We start from the raw sequence: 17,915 nt of genomic DNA, 5'->3' as shown, positions 1-17,915 counted from the left end.
GTCTTTATGTTTTCCACCCCCCCCCATTTTCTTTGTTTTACTGTGAATGTGTGCATTAGCATCATCAGGCGGAGGAGAAGTGGCATCGGCGCAAAAGGGAGCTGCATCTCACATGGCCCCGGAGGGCCATGCAACGGACTCCGACATGACCAGTGAGACGGAGGGCGAGGGGGGCTCCACCACGGGGACCCGTGGAGACGGCAGCGACACCGACACGTCCTCGGAAGGGAGCTCCCTTGCGGTGGCGGCAACATCCGTGCCCACCGATCCTACAGGTACAGCCGCCACCCAGCGCACCAGCTCCGCCCTCCCAGCAGCCCCTTGGCCTTCGGCCCGTGCCCGCAAGGCCAGGAAGCCGGTCATCTCCTTCGCCCCAGGCACCTCAGGCCCTGCCCCAGTCACCCCTGCTGCCCTCAGTGAGGAGGTCATTGACCTCCTGAGTACCATCATTGTTGGGCAGTCTACCCTTTTGAATGCCATCCAGGGTGTGGAGAGGGAGGTGCATCAAAGCAATGCATACCTGGAGGGCCTTCATTCGGGTCAGGCTGCCCATCAACGATCGTTCAACGCTCTGGCCTCAGCACTGACGGCAGCGATTGTCCCTGTCTCCAGCCTCCCTCTTCTGACTCCCTCCACCCAGTCCCACTCCCCTGTTCCTCTGCCTATCCCATCCACACCTACAGACCAGCCTGCACACACCTCAACACCCAAGGGCAGCTCATCCAGACATAAGCACCACAGGACACACAAGCATTCACCCAAGCAACATCCAGATGCAGACATGCCAACAGCCACTACCTCCTCTGTGTCCCCCACCTCCTCGTCTCCCTCCTCCCTCCCTGTGACGTCTCCACACACACCTGCAAGCACACCACCATCAGCCATTGCACCCATCACCAGCACACCCTCCACACCAGTCCGCACACGTGCAGTCACCACCCCCACTGCCATGTACACGTCCCCTGTGTCCTCTCCCAGTGTGTCTGTCACCCCCGCTTCCCAACCACACAAACGCAGGCAGGCACCCAAACAACAGCCATCCACCTCACGTCAGCCTCCTGCCCAAGCACCTGCACCCAAAGACAGCACAATTGACTCTCCTACAACCACATCCTCTTCCTCCACTCCCATACCCACTCCAGCCACCATTCCCATGGCTCCAAAGAAAATTTTCCTCGCTAAAGTGGACCTCTTTTCCTCACCTGACCCACCCCCTCCATCCCATAAGAGTTCCACAAACACCTCAGCCACCACCAGCCCAGCAACTCCAAAGAACGTCGTGCCTGGTTTTTGGAGTCCACCCTTTCCTTGGGCTGGGACATCGTCCAGCAGCAAAGGCACAGCCAGCCCCCCCCCCCCCCCGGGAAGAGGACCAAAAAACTGAAGGGCAGGCGCGACAGGCCTGATACGCCTGCCCCCAAGGAGGGTAGCCTTGCACCGTCACCTGTCACATCGGGTAAGGGAGCCAAGGGTCACTGACAGTCTGCCAAGGAGGGCAAGGGCAGCAAGGAGCAAAAGGCAGGGAGCAGCCGACCTGGCCATGAGGGCCCCACCAGCCCCATTCCGGGGGTATCGAAGGAGAGCCAGGGCCCCAGGACTCCATCACAGGAGGGCCCCGCAACGGAAAGGTCCGATGCAGACTGAGCGGCAAGTATTGGCCAGGTGTGGTTCACTGGAAGCACAAGACAGGCACCGCTGAACAGGGCCCCCCCGTGACCAGAACTGCTGAACAGGGCCCGCCGTGAGAAGCACCGCTGAACAGGGCCCCGCCGTGACCAGAACCGCTGAACAGGGGCCCGCCGTGAGAAGCACCGCTGAACAGGGGCCCGCCGTGAGAAGCACCGCTGAACAGGGCCCCGCCGTGAGAAGCACCGCTGAACAGGGCCCCGCCGTGAGAAGCACCGCTGAACAGGGCCCCGCCGTGAGAAGCACCGCTGAACAGGGCCCCGCCGTGAGAAGCACCGCTGAACAGGGCCCTTCCTGTCAAGCACCGCTCCGCTGGGCCCTTCCTGTCAAGCACCGCTCCGCTGGGCCCTTCCTGTCAAGCACCGCTCCGCTGGGCCCTTCCTGTCAAGCACCGCTCCGCTGGGCCCTTCATCTCAAGCACCGCTCCGCTGGGCCCTTCATCTCAAGCACCGCTCCGCTGGGCCCTTCCTGTCAAGCACCGCTCCGCTGGGCGCTTCCTGTCAAGCACCGCTCCGCTGGGCCCTTCCTGTCAAGCACCGCTCCGCTGGGCCCTTCCTGTCAAGCACCGCTCCGCTGGGCCCTTCCTGTCAAGCACCGCTCCGCTGGGCCCTTCCTGTCAAGCACCGCTCCGCTGGGCCCTTCATCTCAAGCACCGCTCCGCTGGGCCCTTCATCTCAAGCACCGCTCCGCTGGGCCCTTCATCTCAAGCACCGCTCCGCTGGGCCCTTCCTGTCAAGCACCGCTCCGCTGGGCCCTTCATCTCAAGCACCGCTGGGCCCTTCATCTCAAGCACCGCTCCGCTGGGCCCTTCATCTCAAGCACCGCTCCGCTGGGCCCTTCCTGTCAAGCACCGCTGGCCCATTGGCAGTCCTGGTTCTGTGTCAGGCAGGCTTTCACGACGCACTCTGCCCACCATGCCTCCTCCATGACCAGTGGTCTCTGTAATCCACCTGATGGACTGTGGCTTTGCACTCCCCAGGATGGCACAGTGGGCAATCCACCCACTGTAGAGACTTGTGAGACTGTGGCTTTGCACTCCCCAGGATGGCACAGTGGGCAATCCACCCACTGTAGAGACTTGCGAGACTGTGGCTTTGCACTCCCCAGGATGCCACAGTGGGCATGGAGGCCCTTCGTGGATCTGGCGTCGTTCACTCATGTGGCTGAGGTGCCCCCCCTTCCCTTCCCCCTGAGGTGCCTGTCTTTTTATTTTAGTGATGCCCCAGCAGTGTTCTCTCCAATGGACTCGATCTCGTGTGTGGGCTTTGCCCATGTGTTGCTGCACATTGGCCCACGGACATTTGGACTTTGAATGACTGGGCCGGACTTTTGCTACTGGTATGGATAGAGTTCTAGATGTCGATTCATTCTTCATATATTGCTATGGTAGCTATACTTTATTGTTGCAATAATATGGTTCTACTTTTACATTCATTGCCTTTTGTCTTTGTTTTTGGGGGGGGTTGGGGGTGTCACTCTGACTTTTTTATCTGCATAGGTGTGTAGATATTTCGGTGAGGGTGGGGGTGGGTGTGTGGCGTATGTGTGTGCCCGTAACCTTTCCTCCTCCCCCCTCCCCTGTGTCGTAGGTGCAGTACTCACCGTTGTCGTCTGCGGCGAGGTTCGTGATCCTGGAAGAAGAGCAGGAAGGCAATGGCTGGGAGGATGTGGAGTTCGGGTTCCATGCTGTTCCGATTCCGCGTGGAGTGTGTCGAGGTAAGCGTTTTCCATTGGAGATGTCTGTTTCCGCCGTGTTTTTATCGGCGGGTCTCCCGCCCCGGAAAAGGTGGCGGATTGGTGGGTCGTGATAGGGTGGGCGGTACATTGTCTGCCGCCTGCCTGTTGGCGGTGACCGCCGCGCTGTTTGTTTGTACCGCCGTGGCGGTCGGAGTGTAAAAGCGGCGGCCTGTGTTGGCGGTTCCCGCCAGGGTCAGAATTCATATTTTTAGGCCGTTAGCCTGTTGGCGGGTTGGCCGCCGCTTTAACACTGACCGCCAGGGTCAGAATGACCCCCTTAGTGTCCTGCCTTCACCACACTCTCGGGGAACAAGGTTGCATAAAGTGCAGGAGTGAAGTCATAAACCCAATTTCTAATTGGTATATGGTTGCTTCAAGCATTACATTTCTGTAGCAAATGTGTGCAAGTTTGGCTTTTTCTGGACATTAATGCCACTCTTTGGGATGCTTACATAGTTTGGTTTCCAACGCTAACCAGTTGCTCCAGTTAGGCTTCAGATTGCCCTAAATGCTGGGTCCGGACAACATGTTGAGGGCCTGTTACAGTACTTGCAAGCAGCTAGTTTTTGAGTACTATTATACCTTGAGGGGGTAAATATTTACCTGTGCATTTAGCATCTAGATTTGGGAACCATGATTGGCAAACTTCTGTAGGTGTACATTTACCCCCTCTTCATTCCTCTGCTCCTGGTGAAAGTAAGTGAACATACATCAGCAGGAACTTTGTCTGACTTGTTCTAGGGTATATCTATGTAGCTTTCACACACGTTTTAAACAGTTATGAAAACGTTCAAGTTACAGTGTGTGTGAAGCCCTAAAGCCAGTGCAGATTTTGCAAGTTCCTCCGGAATGTTCTGTTACTACCTCTCAGGCATCAACTATGTCTTTCGGGCATGGGGAGCAATCTGAAGACTGAACCTGACCTTCCAGTTCCACACCTTTTCATTGTATGCATTAGAAGTCCATGTAAGCATCAGCCTGTCAGCGTTTGGGTCACAGATAAAATATAAGAGCTGTCTTTTCGTCCATAGCTTGAGGCTGAAGTAGAAATCTGAGTCTGGGTAGTCACTTCGTTGGATCCTTCTCAGCCAATTAACTGTTTATATTCCATTTACCCTTCTCCTGGGGGGTAGTAAGGTTGGGGGGTGGGGGGAAGCAGAATGAATGGGCCATGAAAAGGATATTTTTTTTCTCCATAGTATTTTTTTCCTCAATATTCGTTATCCTCTAGTTCTAACCCTTTTTTTGTTTTTAGCATTTTATTACAAAATCCCATGACAAAACTACACAAGAGGAAGCTTTCCCAGCATTACCTCAAACCATATCACAAATTGTCCAAGAAAAATCTTTACCAATAACTATCCCAAGTTAAATGCCTCCATATTAGAATCAAAATCACCGCAGTAAAACCATTGATGTACCAAATCGTCTCTGTGTCCCACCACAAGTCCCAATTATGGATCAAGAACTATCCCCTGGAGACTAGTATCTGGTTCTTGGTTGCTGGACCATTCTATGACCTGAGCCTAGATCTGTTTCTCCTTTATACATGCCTTCTTGTCTCTCCTTGAATTTAGAGCTTTTTCCTCCTTTTTCCTGAGTCTCTCTCTTTTTAACTCTGCAATGGCCTTCTCTGGGCCAGACGTGACTATAGCAATGTCGTCGGTGTAGGCCTATACTTTAGTATCTATTCCCTGTTGGTGCATCAGTATTATCAGGGGGTTCGATTCTAATTTCAATAATAGGGGGTTGATATACAATGCAAAAAGCAGAGGAGAGCATGGACACCCTTGCCTGGTACCTCTCTGTATTTCCCCAGACTTAGCACCCACAGCTGGATACGGGCCATGGGCTTATAAAATAATGATCTTATTGCATTGATGTATCCTGAACCTACCTCCAAACTGACCCATCTTGGTCCCCAGGTATTTCCAAGAAGCCCTATCAAATGCCTTTTTGACATCTATAAAATCAGAGCCATAGGACTCCTGGCCGCATCAAACAATATATCACATCCAGGAGAATGTGATCTGTGGTTCCCCTTCTAGGTATAAACCCTTGCTGTCTAGGAGATAAGATCTTCACGATCACTAAGCTCAAACATGTGGCAAGGACTTTTGCATATATCTTAGCGTCGCTATGAGTTAGCATTATCGGCCTATAAGACCCTAGCTATTGAGGTGGTTTGTCGTTTTGTTTTAGAAATACTACAATATTATCCATGCACCATGACTCAGGAGAGCGGACTGCCCTTTCTGAATTTGCAGAAAAGTCGACAACAGATCTTCCCTTAACTGCAAGGTGAAAGTTTTATAAAATTCTATTGTGATTTTATCCACCCTGATAGCTTTACTCGAGGTCAATTCTCTTATTGACATTTGAAGTTACTCCCAGGAAAGAGGGGCATCCAGTGAATTTGGATCCTCTATGCTTAACCTTTCAAACTAAACTGATTTTAAAAGTTGTACCAAATTTCTCTCTGCTTCCTCCTCAGCTATTCCAGCTCCATAGAGTTTTGCATAGTACTCTCGAAATACTTCTCCCTTATTTCCGATTAAGAGTTTTCTGCCTAATATGGATGGCCAGAAGATGCCCCACCCGCTCACTATGTTCATAGCAACCCCTCTTCCTTTTGATAAAGTCTTCTGCAGCCTTCTTTCCATATTCTATTAATCTCAGCTTTAACTGATACAACCCTCTATTGAATTTTTTCAATATCCTATCTTCTCGTCACTGCTGAAAACCCCATCTCAGTTTCTTCCAGACCTTTATATAGCTAATTTATATATGTTTTTTTTTTTTCTTTCGATGATTTCATGTAAAACTAGGCGTCTTTCCTGTATCCATGCCTTAAAGGCATCCCATATTGCCCCGGCTGTTACACTCCTCCTGTTACTCTCCATAAACATAGGGATTCAACCCTTCATATGTTGAATATTTGCTTCATCAGTTAGTAGAGTTCATTCGAAAGTCCATTACTGAATATTTGATTTCAATCTTGTCCCTTCTAATCCCAACACCACTGGGTTATGATCTGACATTACTCTGTGAAAACTTTCTGTCGCAGAACCATTAGCCAAATTACGCCAGAAAAAAAAAAAGTTGTCTGGCAGAGCATGTAAATGATGTGGGGGAGGGGGTAGTAATATGTAAAACCTGAGTCTGACAATTTTAATTCAGACCAGGCATCAATAAGCCCATGATTAGATACTAGTTGAACCAATGACCTGTAGACTTTTGGCTTCTGCCCTGAATACGAGTTCACCCTCCTCTACTTGCCCCCTCCTTATGTTAATATTAAAATCCCCACATATTACAATCAGAGTCAGCCAGAGATCAAGTTCACGGTCTAGCCACTCGAAGATCCCTGGGTCATCCAGGACAGAACCATATATCGCAAATAACCTAAAGATGCCCCTTGAATGGTGCCACTCCGTTATTTTCCATCTTCTAGCCTTACCTGTCTTAGTACAATTAAACTTATAGCTGTTCTTACAGGCTAGACTGGCCACTCCCGTTTCTTGAATCCTTGTGTTGTCTACCCTATCTAAGTGAATCCCAATAGTTCTAATAAATGCTCTTCGCCCCCTTTAATAGGCGTCTCTTGCAGACAGAGAATATCTGCCAGTAATACCTTCAAATCTAGGGCCACTTTCTTTCTTTTATGATTGTCATTTAGCCCACAGATATATCCACAGTAGCTATTTGTATCTTATGAATTAGTTTTCTTTAGAAAGACCAGTGACCCTGCAAACTCCAAATATACATTCATATAGCCGTTCTCTACACCTTGTCTGGGATAAGCCCCCTGTTCCTTTGGTCAACCTCTTGTGTTGTCCCTAACCCGCCTCCCCTCCAGAACCCAGAAACCACACCACCCCTCTTTTCCACACTGAGGCAATCAGACCACCCATGGCCTGAGTGATGACTATCTGAGAACCACCGTTTTGGCACCCCTCCCCTGGTGCAAATCCACAACATATAGGAAAAAAAACCTTTAAGGAGATTAAACTGAAGCTCTAGCGTTTACTGTTTCCAAAAACATCCCCATTTCCCCTCTTAAACATATTTCTGTTATGCAATTGACCTGCACCTTCATTCTGAAAATTCAGACCTTCCTTGTCTCCATTGGTGGGCCTGCCATCCTGCTGGAATCCTACATAAAGTGCCCATAAATCTTCCTGAAGGGTGGCTGCCCAGAAAGAATAAGCAACCCCCTGATCTTATGTTATCCATGCATTAAGAGTTGGTCTGCTTAGCTTCTCAACTGTGTAGGCTTCTGACCACCTGTAGAAATGTCCTTGAGCTAATCTTCTGCCTTAACTTCAGAGGTAACTGTCCGAGTTTGGTCTAGCGGGCTTTAGCAGATACACTGCACAGCCTTGATCCTGAAACGGCTTGATAAGTTGCCTGAGTCACCGCCTCTGCTCCAACGTGCTATGGCAGACAGCTGGTCTCACAAAGAAGGAATGGCCTTCAAAACTACGCTTTGCCTCTCGGCGAGCATTTAAAAAAAATGCATGTTGAAGAAGGAAATTGCCAAAATAAACCAAAAGAGCATATGGTTCCCCTCTTGACTATTATGTTGTTTTTGAGGTTTAATGGATATCTGTGTACACGTTGAACTTCCATTTCCCAGTCCCATGCTGTGAGGTCAGGAAAGGCCCCTCTCAGAAGATTCACAATAAAAACCCTGATGTCATTGCCCTCTGCCCCCTCTGCCAGACCCCAAAATCTTAAAATGTTCCTTTGCTGTCTATTTTCAAAATAGTCAATTTTCCACATTATGTCTGTTATTTGGGATTGTTTGACGGAAGTAATCCTGTCCCATATCCCCATACAACTTTTGCTTACTTTCAGAATGGCTCCTTGTAATTTTGTAGAATCTGTTAGCCCGGCAGCTCTCCTCCTGTAGCTGTTCTAAAGAGCTATAGAGCTGACCAAGCAAGGGCACCTCTGCAACAGACGGAGTCAACTGACTGTTTTCATTAGCTGTTACCATCATAGATTGTGGAATGGAGTCATCTGGGTAAACTTGTCTTGTCGCAGAATAATCCCACTTCAGGGCCTTATCTCTGAAGCCCTTCCTTTAGTTTCTGTCTACCCCCACCCCCGATTGGCCAGCTCCTCGTGATCTGTGCTTATGCTTCCTATGCTTAACAGTGCTCATTGTGTCACCAAGCTTGCTGTTAAATCGTGCCCCAGATACACTGGAAGCACCTGACAAGGAAAATTGTAGATCATGCACGAAGTCATGTTCTGAGTCAGAGGCACCTAAACGTGTACTTATTTTGGAAGCTTCTGACTCATCCGTCAAAAAGAAGAATTTTTCTCCATGCTCTGGGAGTCTACCTGCTTTGGTAAAGTGATTGAGTCTGATTCTGAAAGATCCCACCCTTCCTGTAAAGATTTATCTTTACTTTTGAGCTTCGGTGGCTCCTGCCCTTGCCCTTTTGTTTTATACATACAAGAGAAAGAAAAATATACTGTAGGAATACCACTGTCCAATGTAACATTTCCCACTAAGAGCTGACCTTCAGATACCCCTCTGAAATTACTCTTTGAGTTAGCCAGTATCTGAGACCCCTCAGACACTGCCACATTTGTATTTTTAAATACTGAACCTGTCAGAGCCCCCATGACATTATCCCGTCCCACACGGACCTTCAGCTTACTTGAAGAGTTTGATTCCATTGTGCATTCGGATGACCCACTTCCTTGGCTCTGTGCAACTTTGTTGCCTTCTAGCTGCAGCTGTGTCAGAAACTCCTCGACTTGGAGGGTTACTACTTTAGGCTCTACCATTAACCCCACACAGTCCTTCCCATCTTCAGTTGGTTCCTTATTGTGGTCGCTTAGAGGCTACACCATCTCTGTGCTAGTTTTTTTCTTTGCCGTGGGAAAATACGCCATGAAAGAGGTTTGAGGCTGTTTCGGGGACACACATTGTCCTTGCTGTATCTCTGTGCGCCTCACCCCAAGCTGCCGATGTTCTTTCCAGGGGGTGCTGGGAGGTGAGCGGTTCCATCCCTGGAGATGCCCGCTTTGTGTTTTTGAGCCCCAAAAACACTCCTCTCCATCTTTGGGCACATCTGCCCAGAAGACTACTGAGAGCCTGGCTGTAGGGTTCGTTTTTCATTTTTCATTTCTCCTGACGCCGTAGTCCTTTTGGTGGCACAACTCTAGTCAAGTCAGAGCAATCAACCCTAACCAAGTAATACTGTTCTTATAAATTGGAAGACCTTAGAAGAAAAACCAATACACCTGAGAATGATACCAACCTTTACTACGAATTCTGGAGATGTTTTCCTGAACTGCATTGGTAGGATCTACAGTCCACAGTGCAGGGACTCCGTTTAGTGCACACGATGAGCTATCGCCAAATTACTGCAATTTTAACACAAGCACACCAAGCTATTCTTTGTGCAGGCATTGTTTTCTGCAGTCCTGTTAAATGAGTTCACGGCCATCGTGGTAATCAAAACAATTAGTTTTTTTTGCAGACCGCATACTCCAACATTGCAGTAAGAATTTGGGACTTGTAGTTTTAAACATTTATTTTAAATGTTTTAAAACTACAATTTTTATTTATTTTAAAAGTATTGATCTTGTGCAAATTAAATGAATGGTAACAACCTAGAATGAGAATAATATTACTGTTAAAATTGCTACCAAGACAACAATAAAAATATTTTCAAGCATATTTGCTAGTTAAATAGAATCCTAGACCCTAATGCTGTAGGCTGAAACATAAGATTGCATGTCTGTTGTCCAGTATTTGGAACGGATCTCAAAGCATATCTTTTGAAAGAGGAAGTCTGGCTATTTGTTATCAGAGTTCTTTCACAGAGGGACGGGCTCATGCTTCAGTCAAGAACAGGAATCCCTGTACAGCTGTTTCCCAGCTCCTACAGCTGGCTCTAGCAATGTATCTCTGCGATTGAGAGCGGAGTTTGGATCAGAAATCAGCAAGACCTCTGGTGTAAATCTCTAGCATGAAGACCTCTTCTAATCAAGGGTCAAAAATCTAGAATTTTTACAGGGATTTGGCCAGGGATTCAATATGTTTTCCAACTCAGAGTTTGAGACATTGTTATTACCTTAGTCTAAACTATCAAAGCCTAATATGTGTAACCTTAAATCCACACTTTTACATTTAGGAACGGAGCCATGCTAGCCTTGAGCACTTGTAGAGAGCTGCCATGATGACATGTGTGTAATCAAGTAAGATGTCAGCCTACAATGAAGAGTGCCATTTTGAAGATATAAATAGAAACAAGAAATGTCTGGCCGCATTGGAGGCATGCATGATTATCAGCAGTTTGCATGGAGTAGTAATCTCACTCTGCAGATACTAATAGGTCTGAAAGCCAAGCAAAGCAAACTTAGAAAATAAATGATTCTAGATGGGAACTATTGTAGTGTTCACAACACCTTGAGCTACTTCCTGAAAAGTATATCGTGCTCAAGGAACCGAAAACCCCATCAATGCCTCTGAGCTACACCTGAACAAATACCTCACTTATAAGCTAAAAGTTTCTATAAATCAATCTCTGCACCGCTTTTCCAGGCTACTTTACTCAAAATAAAATTTCACCTCAGAAAAGGTGAAGAGGACGCTTATATGCAATGAAACCAATAGACAAATTCACAATAACAATATACTGAATTCCAAAATGCCAACAAATACTTCTTTCTAGCTTCAAAATTAGGAGTTCCCAAAAACTCTTCACCCTTTTGTCAGAATCTTCAAGCAGTTATGAAAATTAAAGAAAAATAAAAGTGACACTAAGGGCCAGATTTACAACAAACTGACGTAGGGCTGTCTGCTTGAAAATCAGCAGCGAAGTGCTGTACCAGTTTTGAAACACAGGGATGCGCCATATGCAGCACACATAGCATGGCACAACGAAGAGAAAAGCTTTCATTTCTCCTCGTATTTTGCTATTTCTAAAGCCACCCCCAGAGGTGGTGGTAGGGTTGGTGGTAGTTTTTGGCACTGCCACAGATTTACAGATTCTGGTAAATCGGGGGCATCGTCAAAAGCAATGGGCGTTGCAGTGGAACACCCACAGCAACACCAATTGCACTCCCCTCTGCCTCAGAAAACTGCGTCGGAGACATATTTACAAGGCAGCTTTAAGCCACAAAACGTGGCTTAGCGCTGCCTTGTAAATATGCATAATGCACAGTGCCACCGGAGCATAACAAAAAGTGACACTCTGGTGGCGCTATGGGGCTTGTAAATATGCCCTTAAGTGCCTACCAACACTAACGTTTCCGAAATACCTGCAGCTCAAATCATCTCAAATTCATTCAGTTAACACGGATACAGAACAAACAACTCCTCCTTCGTCAATGTCGGGGACCAGAACCTGGTAAAGCTTCCACTGTTGCTAGCAACAACCGATTAGATCACTTGAAAATAATACGTTTTTGTTTACTCAAAGGCAATCATATGCACATACCTGCAGCTCGGCTTAAAAACATTCAGGAAAACATGACATCTGTTTTGCAGTTGTTGAAGACGTTATACAGTAGGGATTGACTCTACTTCCTATTTTACAAATCCTAGATTACTTCCCAAAAAATACTACTATATACCCTGTGGACACACTGTGATGCACATGGCTCATACTCATTATAAGCTTTCTCCCAAACAAAATGGCGAGTGGTGTTACTTCCTTACACTTTCATATAGACTCCCACCAACTGATCTCTGCGTGGAGCTCATACATCAGTAATTTGTTTTTTCATATCAAGATCATAGAAGTTGCTAATAGCACAAGGGGTTCAACCCAGTATATACCAAAGGTGTATAACAGTAAACAATTTTGCAGTGCCACATGAAGGCCAGGTGTCCTCATTGGTGGTGGGTTTGAAATTGATTTTGAGGGTGGACGGACCAGGTCCCTAAATTATCATGTCATTACCTTCCTAAAATGTGATATCCTTGAAGTTAGAAGTAAAGGTAGAGATAATCTTTAATCCTTTGATTACAAAGTCCTGATGTTACAGAAGGAGCTGTCAAGCTATTTTGTTGTGATAACTTCTTGGGTCTGACAGCACATGTCAGCATTTAGGGTTGGAATAATACCACTAGGGGAGTATATTCAGATGTAATAAGCACCCTTCAATGTGGCTAATGTTTGGAGACTTCAACAGCCTCTAGAGGGAAGCATGGGTTCTGCTCAGTCGTCCAGGACTTACACAGTGATGGCGCAAATAATACTCTAAGATGCACCCAAGAGAATAAATTCATTTGTAGACAATACCACCAGAGATTAGTGTGGAATTTTGCAACAGAGACATGTAGCAGAATTTGTTATTTTTAGTCTCCTTTGAATTTCTAAGGCCGTTTTCAGAGTGATCTCCAGACGTTTGTATCTTTTCTCCACCCAGAAGGAGGGTGCTCCTTCCAGTTTATCAATATCAAGGACTCCGATCCTCAGGTATCAAGTAGGGCCCTTGTCATTTTATTAGAGATACCTCTTTCTGTATTCTCTTCAATTCTCTGGAAGGTTATGAAAGTACAAACGTGTCCAGCATATTCTCCTCTTCTACATGCTCCGTCAAGCAGGATTGTTGACAAGAAATGTTTTCGGTTTTCTTTGAGAGGGTGTCACTCAAACAACTAATCAGGTCTCTGCCTCTTTTCTCTAACAGTCACTATTGCCTGTGTTTTCCTGTGTGGTTTTCTGCTACTCAGCAATAGATCTGCCCCTTCTCACCTTTTGGGCTTCAGGGGAATCATTTGTCATACTGCAATCCAGGAGTACACATATTTGATTGTGTTTCTGCATTAATTTTGCGTTTTATGGGTAAGATTCCGACATAAACCTGAGGTAGGCCCTCTGTAGGGCACAAGATCATAAACCATTGGTGTAGCATTTCCTGTGTAGTTTCCTGGTGAGATGGGATCTGGTTCCTCTATTCCAGTTTGTTACAGTGGTGCAGTTCATGTAAGGCTTCCAAGCATTGTTACCAATAGGCTTTAAAGCACAATACCTCTCTGAAGGACGTTTCGACCAAACCGGCATGCAGCAACTACAGGAATGTCTGTCCCTCTGCCCATTGTCTTGTTTTTTTAGGCATTCCTGCTTAACGCCACCCACTTAAACTGCCGGGGAAACTCACATGGCTAGAGCCCCACTCATCTATTTCCGTTGTGTAAGTGTGCTTGTTTATGGCATATGTTCTAGGTTTAAACTAATTGTTTTACCTCCCACCAAGCAGAAACACTTTGAGCCCCAAAGTTAATTATTTCTATCTAATGCAAGTTGTTTTTATTTGCAGCTTCACTTGTCTATCACCGCTCGGCTGTGCTGTCAGTAAGTAGAAAACAAACAAAAAATGAATCGGTTGCTACATGCTATTTTTTCACTGGGTCTTCAGTATGTCACATTGTTTAGTTTATTTTGTTTTTTTTTAATTTCCTCATAGACAAAGGCACACACGTAATCTTAATAATCATATGTCCTCTCTTCGTATTTGACCCCTATCCCTCGGCTAGTGAGATTCCGACTGATACTTTTTTCTGTGGTACAGGACAAGATCTGAAAGAGGAGCAGACACTTTCTCTACAACCCGAGAAGAGGTGGAGTTTCACAGAATTGTTTATCCAGAAGCATAAACACCAGCTCATAAAAGTAAGTACTGTGATGAAGAAAAGAGGGCTTGGTGTATGTAGTGTGGATTAGCCAAAGTACAGAGGCGTAGGTTTAAGAAGGGTCTTTGGGGTGTTAGACCCCCTTAATAAATTTATTTTGTGATAAATAGTTGGGCACATGTGCTTTCAGTTTGGTATGGCGTGATGTCTGTTGGATTTCACATACACACTACAAATACACATGCACAAACTCTCCCTCTCTCTGTTTGGAAAGAGAATGAAAAAATGTTGGTTATTTCACAAAATAATGTATTTTGCCTCATCCAGTACCCCTACCAATCCGCATTACTTAGATCTAAGTGGGCTTTTTTGGGAGGTTTTGGGTGATGCATGGGTTTTTCCATTCAGCTACCCATGGTTATTGATACAGAAGCCTGTTCACTAAAAAAAAAAAATTTAAATTAAAAAAAAGGCAGTCTTGCATCATTTCTAATAAACACTATCAAGGAGAAATGGTTTTATTTCTCCTTTCTTTTATGACTTTATGTGTGTGCTGCACTGTACAGCACACATACAAAGTGGGAAACGTTTTAAAATGTGTCTAAGCATTGTATTTTGTACTGGAAGGGTACCCCTCCAGTACAAAACCTAGGAGAGACTCACGCAGATACGCTTGCACTATGGTACAAAGGTGTGTGCTTGCCGCACAGCTACCTCATTGTGTGCTGGCACCAGGGAGAGGCGAGGAGAGTACCATATCTCTGTAAATATGGTGCTTCCCTGCTCTCTCTCTCATGCAGCACAGCATTTTTTGGAAGCTGCGCTGAGCTGCATCTGAATTTGATAAATAGACCACTATGTTCCAGCGTGACTGTTGGGAAATCTGAAGCTCCCCCTTCCCCATTCTTACTGACCAAGTTACGATCCTGACAAAGTAATCAGTATCTTTTCAGAGATTAAGTTTGAAAGTACAGAACAACTTGCTACTTTTTAATTTTGGAAATCTAGTAAATTGAAAAATACTCAATATAGGACAAAGTGAATAGGAACGTAGTTCCAGAACTTGAATTGTATTTGTTGCTAAGCTTTTTCTGAAACACTTTTCACTGTTCTGGCTCTTCCTTTTTTACAGTTTTCCTTTTTCCAATTGTAGCTGTTATTTTGGAAAGAAATGTTTTCATCTGTTCTTTAAAGTAAATAACTATGGATTGGAATACGGCCTGAGCAATTACCAGCAGCTGAGATTAGTTCAAGCATTTCATCCATCACCTTGTTTTTTTTTATATAGTTTTTATTGTCATTTTAACATTCAACAGCTGTGTAAAGCAGGCATATATAAAACAAAACATACCCCCTCTTTCCCCATACCTTACTCACCCCTGCTGTACCACAGGAATGCACATGTTACCTGGAGCAATAAAAAGGTGTTGGTGATCATACCTAATTTCAATTACACAGTTTCCTGGAGATTAATTTATATTCAATAGGCAGTCCAGATCACGCAGCTGCTAAAAAAAAAAAAAAAAAAAAGCAAGACAGGTCACTTACTAGAAGTTCTAATCAAACCGTTCATTGCATCATCATCATGGCCACAACCACAGTCAATCCATCTAAGTAGGTCTGGCATCCTGGGGTTCCAATAAGTCAGCTAGCACAGAAGCCCATGTCTGTAAAATGTCTGCCAACTTTGTATCCCTCCTACATTTACACATACAGCTGTCCTCAGCCACAGTTCATTTAGTCACCTCCTTCACCCACATACACGCCCCTCTGGAGGGGTTGGGAAAAGCCAATAAATAGTGGCTCGTCGTTTTGCCAGGACTGACCCCAAAACGAGGAATTTCCTGCTCAGAGCCTTTTTTTGCAGACAGGAGGTAAGCCCAACAGACGCTGTTTAAGGCCTCTGGGGACTCCCCAACCCATTGCTAAGTTTAACCCGTCTATCACTGTCTGCCAAAAAGTCCGGCATCCCCAGAACAGTTGCAGAAAATCTACATAGTCAACCAGACAAGAGGGACAAGCAGAGGTCCGTTCCGGATAAATAACATGTAGTATAGTTGGAGTTAAATATACTTGGTGAATGGCATTATATTGAATCAGTTTAAACCTCACATTGGCAGTGGATTTTTGTACAGATGAATGTATTGAATCCCACGCTTTAACTGTGCGTTGGTTTCCCAGTACGTTCTGCCACTTATCCTGTATGGGCAAGGTACCATTAGGGACATCTTTGCAGAGCACCCTATATGGAAAGGGGAGTAATCGTCTTCCCCCGCCACATACAACAATGTAAATCCATCACCTTGTTGTTTTTGCATTTGCCTAAGTACGCCGGGTATGCCCAGTCGTGGGTCCTAGGCTAACTCTGCCACTGGAACTGGAACCAAGCTATAACTGGCCAAAGAGCCCTAACTAGGGAGAAACAAGTCCTAGGTTCCCTGATTTCCAGTTCAGGGAGGACTTGCTTTGGCAGTTTGGGCTGGACTGCTCCCATGAGGAGCAGAGTCCAGACTGATTTGCATATGGTTGGGTCCAAACTGAGGTGACATGATGGGCAAAAAAACTATGGATTGGGATGTGGCCCGAGCAGTTGCCAGTGGGTGAGATTAATTCAAGCATTCCATCCATCACCTTGTTGTTTTTTCCATGAAATAAAATATAACTAAACTGTAAAATATTTTGACCAGTCCTATTCCCATTTCATCATCCTCCTTGATGTCACAGTTCTGATACTTTAGTTTTTTTGTTACTTGTCAACCACTTTGTCTACCTTGTACTGAAACTGTGTTTTCAAAGGATGCCCTCAGGGACATTGTGGTGTTCCAACTAAGAGCAGGGAAATCATGCTTTAACATGGTCTGTACTTTGTGCAGGCTTTGGTAACATAAATGCAAGTCTGCCTGGTCTTGAACTTGTCAGTTTGCTTAAATATTTTATGTCAGGTAATATTTAAATGTGAGTCACAATTTTGATTCCAGATTTGTGTGGTGGCCCTCAACATTTTGAACAGGTGCAGCACCAAGACTGGGATAGTTGCTTAGGCTGTGGCTGAGCTGCTACAAATAACCACTAACCAAACCAATTTAACTGCTACTTCTCAAACTGTGGACAGCTTGGAACTTTCAGGATGTTTACGTGGAATATCACAAAGTAAGAATGATGTCTGAAATCACAAATTCACTCACTCATCCACCTATACATTCCCCGAAGTGTGTTGAGCACCAGAGATCTGTTTCTTACCTGCAGGTCACTCATGCCCTAAGTGCATATGTTCTCTGTCCAATGAAGGCTTGCACTAGTCAGCCCTGCTGGATTCGGTCTGCAGGGAAAGGAAGATTGCACATGCTCCATTCTGCTAAAGGCAGGCTTGCTCGTCTACTTCCACCGTGTAACAATGCTGTGAGGACGCTGCTGCCTGATTAATATGTGTTCTGTGATGGGGGGAAAGCATGCGCTACTGCTGCCCTTCCTGTACTTGTCCTCTGTAGGAGGGAAGCTTACACTATTTCCGCCCTTAGAGTACCTGTTCTATGAAGAAGGGGTATTTCCACTGCTTAAGAATCAAAAAAGGAGCTATATAATGCATTTGAATTGCATGCTTTATAAACAGAGACTGTTCTTTAATAGTTGATGTGAGATGTGAGGTCCTTTCCCTGAAGTTGAAATATTCAAGCGCCAGAATATGCTGACAGAAATGAGAAGCAGAGTCCATTGCTCTACCCTCAGCTTTTAATCTTGTGTCAGGGTGACAGCATTGAAAAACATTTTTAGCTCAAAGCGGAATTTTTTTTTTAAAGTAAGGGACATAACTTTACCAACACTAGGGAACTCATAACTAATAGACTGTACAACAATTTAATAGTAGTGTTCTTGTATGTTTACA

The 17,915-nt window shown here is 45.6% G+C and overlaps 1 protein-coding gene across 2 annotated transcripts in view; it reads left to right on the top strand.

Moving 5' to 3' along the window:
• The window catches only part of HOPX (HOP homeobox), a 102,122-nt gene that overhangs the window by 19,452 nt on the left and 64,755 nt on the right, over positions 1-17,915 (top strand). For both annotated transcript variants that reach the window (XM_069236618.1, XM_069236622.1), the window contains exons 2-3: positions 13,720-13,754; positions 13,972-14,072. The gene's annotated coding sequence lies outside the window, so the exon portion shown is untranslated. The remainder of the gene's footprint in view (positions 1-13,719; positions 13,755-13,971; positions 14,073-17,915) is intronic.

Source organism: Pleurodeles waltl, chromosome 1_2, assembly GCF_031143425.1.
Source record: "Pleurodeles waltl isolate 20211129_DDA chromosome 1_2, aPleWal1.hap1.20221129, whole genome shotgun sequence".
NCBI lineage: Eukaryota > Metazoa > Chordata > Amphibia > Caudata > Salamandridae > Pleurodeles > Pleurodeles waltl.
Note: the sequence above shows the minus strand (reverse complement) of the source record. Positions and strands in the feature narration are given on the sequence as shown.